This window comes from Schistocerca americana, chromosome 5 (genome assembly GCF_021461395.2).
Source record: "Schistocerca americana isolate TAMUIC-IGC-003095 chromosome 5, iqSchAmer2.1, whole genome shotgun sequence".
In the NCBI taxonomy this organism is placed as follows: Eukaryota; Metazoa; Arthropoda; class Insecta; order Orthoptera; family Acrididae; genus Schistocerca; species Schistocerca americana.
Genome location: NC_060123.1, coordinates 463,084,367 through 463,096,075, shown reverse-complemented (window position 1 = coordinate 463,096,075; position 11,709 = coordinate 463,084,367).

The window sequence follows — 11,709 nt, the reverse complement described above, 5'->3', positions numbered from 1 at the left end:
TAATTGAAGAAGTGTCGTGATGATCTCTCCATTGGCAAAAGATTCCGGAATAGTCCCCCATTCGGATCCCCGGGAGGGGACTGCCAAGGGGGAGGTTACCATGAGAAAAGGATTGAATAATCAACGGAAGGATAACGTTCTACTAGTCGGGGTGTGGAATTTCAGAAGCTTGAACGTGGTAGGGAAACTAGAAAATCTGAAAAGGGAAATGCAAAGGCTCAATCTAGATATAGTAGGGGTCAGTGAAGTGAAGTGGAAGGAAGACAAGGATTTCTGGTCAGATGAGTATCGGGTAATATCAACAGCAGCAGAAAATGGTATAACAGGTGTAGGATTCGTTATGAATAGGAAGGTAGGGCAGAGGGTGTGTTACTGTGAACAGTTCAATGACCGGGTTGTTCTAATCAGAATCGACAGCAGACCAACACCAACAACGATAGTTCAGGTATACATGCCGACGTCGCAAGCTGAAGATGAACAGATAGAGAAAGTATATGAGGATATTGAAAGGGTAATGCAGTATGTAAAGGGGGACGAAAATCTAATAGTCATGGGCGACTGGAATGCAGTTGTAGGGGAAGGAGTAGAAGAAAAGGTTACAGGAGAATATGGGCTTGGGACAAGGAATGAAAGAGGAGAAAGACTAATTGAGTTCTGTAACAAGTTTCAGCTAGTAATAGCGAATACCCTGTTCAAGAATCACAAGAGGAGGAGGTATACTTGGAAAAGGCCGGGAGATACGGGAAGATTTCAATTAGATTACATCATGGTCAGACAGAGATTCCGAAATCAGATACTGGATTGTAAGGCGTACCCAGGAGCAGATATAGACTCAGATCACAATATAGTAGTGATGAAGAGCAGGCTGAAGTTCAAGACATTAGTCAGGAAGAATCAATACGCAAAGAAGTGGGATACGGAAGTACTAAGGAATGACGAGATACGTTTGAAGTTCTCTAACGCTATAGATACAGCAATAAGGAATACCGCAGTAGGCAGTACAGTTGAAGAGGAATGGACATCTCTAAAAAGGGCCATCACAGAAGTTGGGAAGGAAAACATAGGTACAAAGAAGGTAACTGCGAAGAAACCATGGGTAACAGAAGAAATACTTCAGTTGATTGATGAAAGGAGGAAGTACAAACATGTTCCGGGAAAATCAGGAATACAGAAATACAAGTCACTGAGGAATGAAATAAATAGGAAGTGCAGGGAAGCTAAGACGAAATGGCTGCAGGAAAAATGTGAAGACATCGAAAAAGATATGATTATCGGAAGGACAGACTCAGCATACAGGAAAGTCAAAACGACCTTTGGTGACATTAAAAGCAACGGTGGTAACATTAAGAGTGCAACGGGAATTCCACTGTTAAATGCGGAGGAGAGAGCAGATAGGTGGAAAGAATACATGGAAAGTCTCTATGAGGGTGAAGATTTGTCTGATGTGATAGAAGAAGAAACAGGAGTCGATTTAGAAGAGATAGGGGATCCAGTATTAGAGTCGGGATTTAAAAGAGCTTTGGAGGACTTACGGTCAAATAAGGCAGAAGGGATACATAACACTCCATCAGAATTTCTAAAATCATTGGGGGAAGTGGCAACAAAACGACTATTCACGTTGGTGTGTAGAATTTATGAGTCTGGCGATATACCATCTGACTTTCGGAAAAGCATCATCCACACAATTCCGAAGACGGCAAGAGCTGACAAGTGCGAGAATTATCGCACAATCAGCTTAACAGCTCATGCATCGAAGCTGCTTACAAGAATAATATACAGAAGAATGGAAAAGAAAATTGAGAATGCGCTAGGTGACGATAAGTTTGGCTTTAGGAAAAGTAAAGGGACGAGAGAGGCAATTCTGACGTTACGGCTAATAATGGAAGCAAGGCTAAAGAAAAATCAAGACACTTTCATAGGATTTGTCGACCTGGAAAAAGCGTTCGACAATATAAAATGGTGCAAGCTGTTCGAGATTCTGAAAAACGTAGTTGTAAGCTATAGGGAGTGACGGGTCATATACAATATGTACAACAACCAAGAGGGAATAATAAGGGTGGACGATCAAGAACGAAGTACTTGTATTAAGAAGGGTGTAAGACAAGGCTGTAGCCTTTCGCCCCTACTCTTCAATCTGTACATCGAGGAAGCAATGATGGAAATAAAAGAAAGGTTCAGGAGTGGAATTAAAATACAAGGTGAAAGAATATCAATGATACGATTCGCTGATGACATTGCTATCCTGAGTGAAAGTGAAGAAGAATTAAATGATCTGCTGAACGGAATGAACAGTCTAATGAGTACACAGTATGGTTTGAGAGTAAATCGGAGAAAGACGAAGGTAATGAGAAGTAGTAGAAATGAGAACAGCGAGAAACTTAACATCAGGATTGATGGTCACGAAGTCAATGAAGTTAAGGAATTCTGCTACCTTGGCAGTAAAATAACCAATGACGGACGGAGCAAGGAGGACATCAAAAGCAGACTCGCTATGGCAAAAAAGGCATTTATGGCCAAGAGAAGTCTACTAATATCAAATACCGGCCTTAATTTGAGGAAGAAATTTCTGAGGATGTACGTCTGGAGTACAGAATTGTATGGTAGTGAAACATGGACTGTGGGAAAACCGGAACAGAAGAGAATCGAAGCCTTTGAGATGTGGTGCTATAGACGAATGTTGAAAATTAGGTAGACTGATAAGGTAAGGAATGAGGAGATTCTACGCAGAATCGGAGAGGAAAGGAATAAGGTTAAGGGACAGGATGATAGGACATCTGCTAAGACATGAGGGAATGACTTCCATGGTACTAGAGGGAGCTGTAGAGGGCAAAAACTGTAGAGGAAGACAGAGATTGGAATACGTCAAGCAAATAATTGAGGACATAGGTTGCAAGTGCTACTCTGAGATGAAGAGGTTAGCACAGGAAAGGAATTCGTGGCGGGCCGCATCAAACCAGTCAGTAGACTGATGAAAAAAAAAAAAAAAAAAAAAAAAAAACTGAACAAGTCACGCCTAACATGCTGCAGCGAATATGGCTAGAAACCGACTTCAGATGGAATTCTTCGGCCAGTGTCCAATCGCAATACGACTATCGACAGAATGTATGATTCAAATGATCAGTTCACGACTGTCCATACTTGCATAGGAAATCACTAGCCGTTGTTAAAGTTCTACATAAACACCATTTATCAATTTTCATGAATCGTATAAGGTATCTCGTCGCAGTCATGATTTAATTATTACTTACTTCATCGCATCTCTTTGTCGAGCTCGTTTCCTATACTGCAAGTGCGTTTATTCATTAGGATTATTGTGCTGTTGTTTGTTATACTGTATGAGTGTAGTGTGTTAGTGTACTGGTAGAAATTCGTGTCTGAATGATTATTTTATTTCATTATTATACTCTGTCACTAAGTTGCATTGATTCCATTTGTATTACTGAATACTGAGTAGCTTTTTCCTGTGAAGGTGTTATTCGTGCATATTGTAGTAACGAATATATCAGTTACTTCATTAGAAAATACATTGTTGTGCCATTAGACCTCCAATAAGTTTGACCCGGCTACCACAACCTACCTTACCCTGCAAAAACCTGCGTCTTAGAGAAGCACCTACACCCATTGTCCTCAATTGATTGTTCATGTGCTGTCTTCCAAACAAAATTTACCCTCTACACATTGTTTTACTACCAGTGAAGTTATTTCTTGACGTCTTAACACATATTGGTGTTCCATATGTATATTTCCTCTCTGGTTCTAGAAGAGCCTCCTGATTTCTTATCGGCCCACTTAATTGTCATAATCCTTTTGCAACACCACATTTCAAACACCTCCACTCTCCTGTTTTCCAGTTTTCTCACATTCCGTGATTCACTTCCATACTACACTCCTGGAAATTGAAATAAGAACACCGTGAATTCATTGTCCCAGGAAGGGGAAACTTTATTGACACATTCCTGGGGTCAGATACATCACATGATCACACTGACAGAACCACAGGCACATAGACACAGGCAACAGAGCATGCACAATGTCGGCACTAGTACAGTGTATATCCACCTTTCGCAGCAATGCAGACTGCTATTCTCCCATGGAGACGATCGTAGAGATGCTGGATGTAGTCCTGTGGAACGGCTTGCCATGCAATTTCCACCTGGCGCCTCAGTTGGACCAGCGTTCGTGCTGGACGTGCAGACCGCGTGAGACGACGCTTCATCCAGTCCCAAACATGCTCAATGGGGGACAGATCCGGAGATCTTGCTGGCCAGGGTAGTTGACTTGCACCTTCTAGAGCACGTTGGGTGGCACGGGATACATGCGGACGTGCATTGTCCTGTTGGAACAGCAAGTTCCCTTGCCGGTCTAGGAATGGTAGAACGATGGGTTCGATGACGGTTTGGATGTAACGTGCACTATTCAGTGTCCCCTCGACGATCACCAGTGGTGTACAGCCAGTGTAGGAGATCGCTCCCCACACCATGATGCCGGGTGTTGGCCCTGTGTGCCTCGGTCGTATGCAGTCCTGATTGTGGCGCTCACCTGCACGGCGCCAAACACGCATACGACCATCATTGGCACCAAGGCAGAAGCGACTCTCATCGCTGAAGACGACACGTCTCCATTCGTCCCTCCATTCACGCCTGTCGCGACACCACTGGAGGCGGGTTGCACGATGTTGGGGCGTGAGCGGAAGACGGCCTAACGGTGTGCGGGGCCGTAGCCCAGCTTCATGGAGACGGTTGCGAATGGTCCTCGCCGATACCCCAGGAGCAACAGTGTCCCTAATTTGCTGGGAAGTGGCGGTGCGGTCCCCTACGGCACTGCGTAGGATCCTACGGTCTTGGCGTGCATCCGTGGTTCGCTGCGGTCCGGTCCCAGGTCGACGGGCACGTGCACCTTCCGCCGACCACTGGCGACAACATCGATGTACTGTGGAGACCTCACGCCCCACGTGTTGAGCAATTCGGCGGTACGTCCACCCGGCCTCCCGCATGCCCACTATACGCCCTCGCTCAAAGTCCGTCAACTGCACATACGGTTCACGTCCACGCTGTCGCGGCATGCTACCAGTGTTAAAGACTGCGATGGAGCTCCGTATGCCACGGCAAACTGGCTGACACTGACGGCGGCGGTGCACAAATGCTGCGCAGCTAGCGCCATTCGACGGCCAACACCGCGGTTCCTGGTGTGTCCGCTGTGCCGTGCGTGTGATCATTGCTTGTACAGCCCTCTCGCAGTGTCCGGAGCAAGTATGGTGGGTCTGACACACCGGTGTCAATGTGTTCTTTTTTCCATTTCCAGGAGTGTATGATCACTAGAGACGTATACTCTAAAAAAATTCTTTTCCAAATTAAGACCCATGTTTGATGTTAGCACTTACTTTGACGAGCGATGCTCTCTTAACCTATGCTCCTTATATCCTCCTTGCTTCGTCAGTCATGCGTCATTTTGCTTCCACGATGTCAGAATTCTTTCGCTTCGTCTGCTGCATAGTCTCCAATAATTGTAATGTTAAGTTAGCCGTTATTAACACTTTTATCTTGTTTGTATCGTGATCAAGTGTAATGGCTGATTGAGGAGACCTATTTTTCTGAGGCCTTCAACCATTTTTCACAATTTTAGGTTGGTTTTTATTAGGTTGAAAAGAAAACTGAAGATCTGTTCGATTATTAGCTTGGTTTTCGGAAAGGTAAAGGTACGAAAGAAGCAATTCTGACGTTTCAGTTGATAATGGAAGTAAGACTTAAGCAAAATCAAGACACGTTCATAGGATTTGTCGACCTGGAAAAACTCCTGACAGTGTAACTTGATGCAAGATGTTCGAAACGCAGAGAAAAATAGGAATAAGGTATAGGGAATGACGGGTAATATACAGTACGCATACGAATTAAAAAGGAGTAATAAGAATAGAAGGCCAAGGAGGAAGTGCTCCGGTTAAGAAGTGTGCAAGGGACATAGTATTTCACCTCTACTGTTGGATCTCTGCATCGAAGACGCGATGACGTAAGGAAAATAAAATTTGAAGAGTGGAATTAAAATTCGGGCTGACAGGATATCAGTAATAAGAGTAGCTCATGACACTACTGTTCTCAGTGAAAGCGAAAAAGCATTATAGCCCATACTGAGTGGAATGAACAGTCTGCTAAATGCGGAATATGGGTTGAGAATAAACCCGCAGAAAGTCGAAATTAGTGAGAAGTGGCAGAATTGAGTTAGAGACAAAATTAAAATCAAAACTGGATACCACGAAGTAAAATAACTCATGACGGGCGGAGGTAGGACGACGTTGCACAGGCAATGAAGACAGATGGTTCAAATGGCTCTGAGCACCATGGGACTTAACTGCTGAGGTCATCAGTCCCCTAGAACTTAGAACTACTTAAACCTAACTAACCTAAGGACATCACACACATCCATGCCCGAGGCAGGATGCGAGCCTGCGACCGTAGCGGTCGCACGGTTCCAGACTGTAACGCCTAGAACCGCTCGGCCACATTGAAGACATTCCTAGCCAAAAGAAGTTACTAGTGTCAAAGATATACCTAAATTTGAGGAAGAAATTTCTGAGAATGTGCGTCTGGAGCACAACAATGTGGACCAGTGAATCATGGATGAGGAAAAACTGGAAAAGAAGGGGAATCGAAACGGAAGAATATTGATAATTAGATGGGCTAATGAGATAAGGAATGAGCAGATTCTCAACAGAATCAGCGAAAAACACACTAGGATATATTAAGGAAGGTAGGATATGTTAAGACAACAGGGAATAACTTCCATTGTATTAGAGGGAGTTGTTGAGGGTAAAAAGTGTAGGGGAAGGCACAAATTGGAACACATCCAAGAAGCCATTAAATACATACTGTGCAAGTGTGCTTCTCTGAGACATATAAGTTGGCATAAGGGAGGAATTCGTGGTGGGCAGCATCAGACCAGTCTGGTGTGTAGCGTCTGTACAGTGCAAGTTGATTCAAAATTTATGCCCACACGATAAACAGGGTGAACCAGAGGTCGACCGACAAACTATCAGACGTGATAGTATGTACCATAACAAGAAAAATATGTAGTAAACATTTTCTCTAAAAACATTAGCTCTTTAAGAGCTATGAAAACTTCTTCGTCATCGATACTGCGATAAAAATCTCTTCTATTGTAGGCTCTTTGATTTCCATATTTTGAGAGGTGGCAGTATGGACCAAACAAGAAAAAAAGTCCAGTTAACACGGGCTCTTAAATTCGTACCTGACGAACTATGAGCACTTGTTCATCTTCGCTACTGCGAAACATACCGGGTGATCAAAAAGTCAGTATAAATTTGAAAACTTCATAAGTCACGGAATAATGTAGATAGAGAGGTAAAAATTGACACACATGCTTGGAATGACATGGGATTTTATTAGAACAAAAAAAAAAAACAAAGTTCACAAAATGTTCGACAGATGGCGCTGGACAGCAAAACTGCTACCGTGACGGGTGAGAGGTACGCCGATATGTTACAGAAGCGCATCATCCCCAGCCTGGCTGATAAACACCTGCTGGAACGTACTATGTTTATGCAGGATGGCGCTCCATTCCATATTGCTAGACGCGTGAAAGATCTCTTGCGCACGTCCCCAGACCTCAGTCCGTGCGATTATTGGCTTTGAGATTACGTGAAGTCGCAAGTGTATCGTGATCGACCGACATCTCTAGGGATGCTGAAAGACAACATCCGACGCCAATGCCTCACCATAACTCCGGACATGCTTTACAGTGCTGTTCACAACATTATTCCTCGACTACAGCTATTGTTGAGGAATGATGGTGGACATATCGAGCATTTCCTGTAAAGAACATCATCTTTGCTTTGTCTTACTTTGTTATTCTAATTATTGCTATTCTGATCAGATGAAGCGCCATCTCTCGGGCATTTTTTGAGCTTTTATATTTTTTTGGTTATAATAAAAACCCACGTCATTCCAAGCATGCATGTCAATTTGTACCTCTCTATCTACGTTATTCCGTGATTTATTCAGTTTTCAAATTTATACTGACTTTTTGATCACCCGGTATATCATCTACTGAACAAATGCTCATAGCTCTTCAGGTATGCACCTGTTTACTACACATTTTTTTCTTATTTTGGTCCATACTGTCACCTCTGAAAGTTTATTGCTGGGGTCCTGGTTCTTCCTGTTTGTTCTACGGGGCATGGCTTTTGAATCACGCTGTGTACACTCATAACCCCTAAAGGCGGTAAAAACAGACCAGCTTAACGCTATGAGATGTGCCAGCGTATTGCACGTGCCTAGAAAAGAGGTGGAAGAGGTGGTGTTAGATATATTGTATCTCCATGAAGCATATACACTGCGCAAAAGAATTAGAAGGTCACTTTTTTTTTCCTCGTTATAACGCTCCATTGCGTCGTAGAATCGTGAAAGTTGGCTAAGAGACATCTATATCCTTCCTCTGTAATTGTGAAAAAGCTTAGCGTCCTGCGACTACACCCTCTGGTTCCCCATGAACTTCTGAGCTCTGGCCTTTTTTTTCGCGTGTGTCGACATCTTGCTGTTTGAAGCATCGCCGGGACCGAAGGTGACGTCGCAGAACGGCAAGCTTTTGCACATTTGTAGTGAAAGGTCCTAGTCACCTTTGAGCCAAATTTTACGCTTTTGCATCTCAGTGGTGCAAAATTATGGGTTTTCAAAAAAGTGACCCTCCAATTCTTTTGCGTAGTTTACTAAGGCATGAGAGGTTCCCATTCGACCAATAATTGCCCAGATAGTCACTCAAGGACAACGTCGTGTGGCATCATCAACAGTGTTTAAGATCACCATTAGAATGAGAAAAATATCACTATATTACCTTTTGCAGCTGCTTTTATATATTAATTGTTACTGTTTTTCACGATCTTAAGCTTACTGCAGTTTAAGAGTGTTTTCACCATATACATTTCGCATTTATTTAAAAACCATCTTCAGTGATCGTCGGTGTTTTTTCCACCCATGACCAATGAAGATACTTTGTAAAAAAAAAGAAGTTTCCGGTGAGGTGCACTCTTAAATTTCAATAAGGAAAAAGGACCATAATAGTGGATACATCACAGAATTGTACAGAACATGTAATCTTAGTGGAAATATTAACTGTAAAGGAGAACGTAATCCTGGTTTCCATATTTTTTGAATTTATTGATGAGACCGTCAATATCTTCTAAGGCTAAACGGTCGGCTAGGACAAACAGTCATCTTATGTATGTCATCGATGCAAATATGAAATCGGTTTTGTAGTATAGCCGTCCGATTGATAATGGTGGTAGACAACTAGAAGAAAAGTCATGGAACTCAAACTTGAGGTACTGAATAACAGTGTAGTAGTGCGGGTTCTGGACCAATAGGTCCATTGTTCTCTTTATGTAAACGAACTGGTCACTTGGCCTGGCGTCGTTACGACACTGATGTAAACAGACCGGGTATACGTGGTCTTAGTTATTTTTACATAAATCTAATTTATGAGCAAATGCTTTTAGCGTAATCTTAATGGTCATAATTTATGACCCAAAATAGCTACCTTCCACCACCCCACTCTTAATAGCCTACTTGCCCTCTTATTTTTTATGCAATTCTAGTCTTAATTGTCATAATTTATGAACCAAAAAATGGCTGCCTCTATTCATATAGACTGGGGACGTTATTCTGTTAGTGGGATTTCCCGCCAATCAAGCTTAGTGGTATGGTAGCCACCATCATCAGAGGGGCTTGTCCTTCATGTGGTTGTCGAGCATTATAAACTGTCAGCAGCAGTAGCAGCAGCAGCAGAGATCAGTCACAGTCCACAGGCAGAATAAAAAGAAGAAGAGGACTTCACATTTGATTGTAAGCGTTATTAATCCTTCCAGCTCTCTCACTGCTCATTATTATGTGCGTCATCATTTATTATTATTTATCTCAGAGTACAACTGACGCCTGATGGTGCAGTGGAGCAATGGCATCCCACAGTCAGCCTACCTGATACGTGGGATCAGGAGAAAAACCCATCTGAGTTCCACTGTCTGCACCGCAGCAGCAGCGTCGCACTGGCGATATATCTCAGCAGTAGGACATAAGATTACTTCTTCAAGAACTCTGAGTTCCTGCTGTCACCACAGTCAGTCAGTTACGATGACATAGCTCACCTATTAAGGTGATGTTACCATCTCTAACGTACAATCTATATGTGAGGGGGAGTGGATTGTGATAGAGGAAACGTCCTCTTTATGATGAGTTCAACATATTGCTAACGCTTCAAAATCTCCAATTTAGTGGCATGGAAATGGGCTTTCATAGTATGAGTTCTAACGATTATGTTAGAATTTTGCAAAGATAACTGCACTGTTCAACTTTGAAACAAATCTGGTGTTACTGGGCTATCGTACAATATGTGTTAGAGACAGTACAAGAACAATTAAAATGTACAACGAGATTCCACACAGGGCACTCACTTTCAGGAATCAACATCATAACCTTGATGTGTGTGGACTCTACCATAGAGTGAGTTGTAAATGACCATCTCGAATGGTGGCAGTATGTTTAGGGATCTTTTGGAAATGTATGGCACATGGTTACAAAGCTGATCCATTAGGACACTTCAGAGGACTTTTTCGATACTAATTTGGATGCACATTGTGCTTCTGTATGCAGTATGTACAATGCATTACTACCATCTGACATTGTTACGGAAATAGTGCATATATCCTACAATGCGAGATGATATTAAACAAAAGGAAAATTGGTGAATGCTTATCTCTCTAGAAGTTTCAACTATGAGGGGCGTTCAATATGTAATGCAACGCATTTTGTTTCTGAAAAAAGATTCACTTTATTCAGTATTCTATCCCACCATATTGTTGTCCACTCTTTTGACTACAAAATACTGTTTTTCAACATAATCTCCATACAATTCGACAGCCTTACCCCACCTTGCCAGGGAGAAACGTATGTCGGCATGTTTCCACTCTACTGGCCGACGTTGGAGCCAACTTCTTGCTGCATCAGCGCTCTCTCTTCATCATCCACGTACTATGCGTACTTAGCTCAAACAGATGCAAGTCGGAAGGTACGAGATTTGGGCTGTAGGTTGGAGCAGGAAGAACAACACAATAAAGTTTTGTGAGCTCATCTCGGGTGCGTAGACTTGTGTGAAGTCTAGCGCTGTTGTGGAGAAGGAGAAATTAGTTTGTATTTTTGTGGTGAAGAAAACATTGCAGGAGTCGCAGCTGTGAGGAGCCGGCCAGCACGCTGAAGATTGGACTGATCTGCACGACCTTCTTGTGATGATGCCAGACGCATTGCCCAATGACTTAGAGTGCTTTTTTGACTGCTAGGTCTCCGTAGACATTCAGCAGGCGCCTTGAATATCTGCGATGCTCTAGTTTTTCTCCAAGATGACAGCTCTCTACTTGGAACGCATCTCCGTTAAACACGCCAATTTGAAGGCTACGCATAGCGCCACCACCTATCGAAACTTCATGGAACTATAGAGGTTGAAGCGAAAATATTCCACGATGCCCCACACTAAATTTCGCATTTTTTCTGTAGAAACTGAGCGAGAGAAAAAGTGTTGCATTACATAGTGAACGCCGCTTGTAGACTGATATACAGGGTGTAACGATAAGGAGGGAGAAGGGCAAAGAGAGGTGGGAAGTGGCAACAGGTAGCAGAAGGAACAGGCCTAGAACTAAGTCTGACAGTTTTGTGG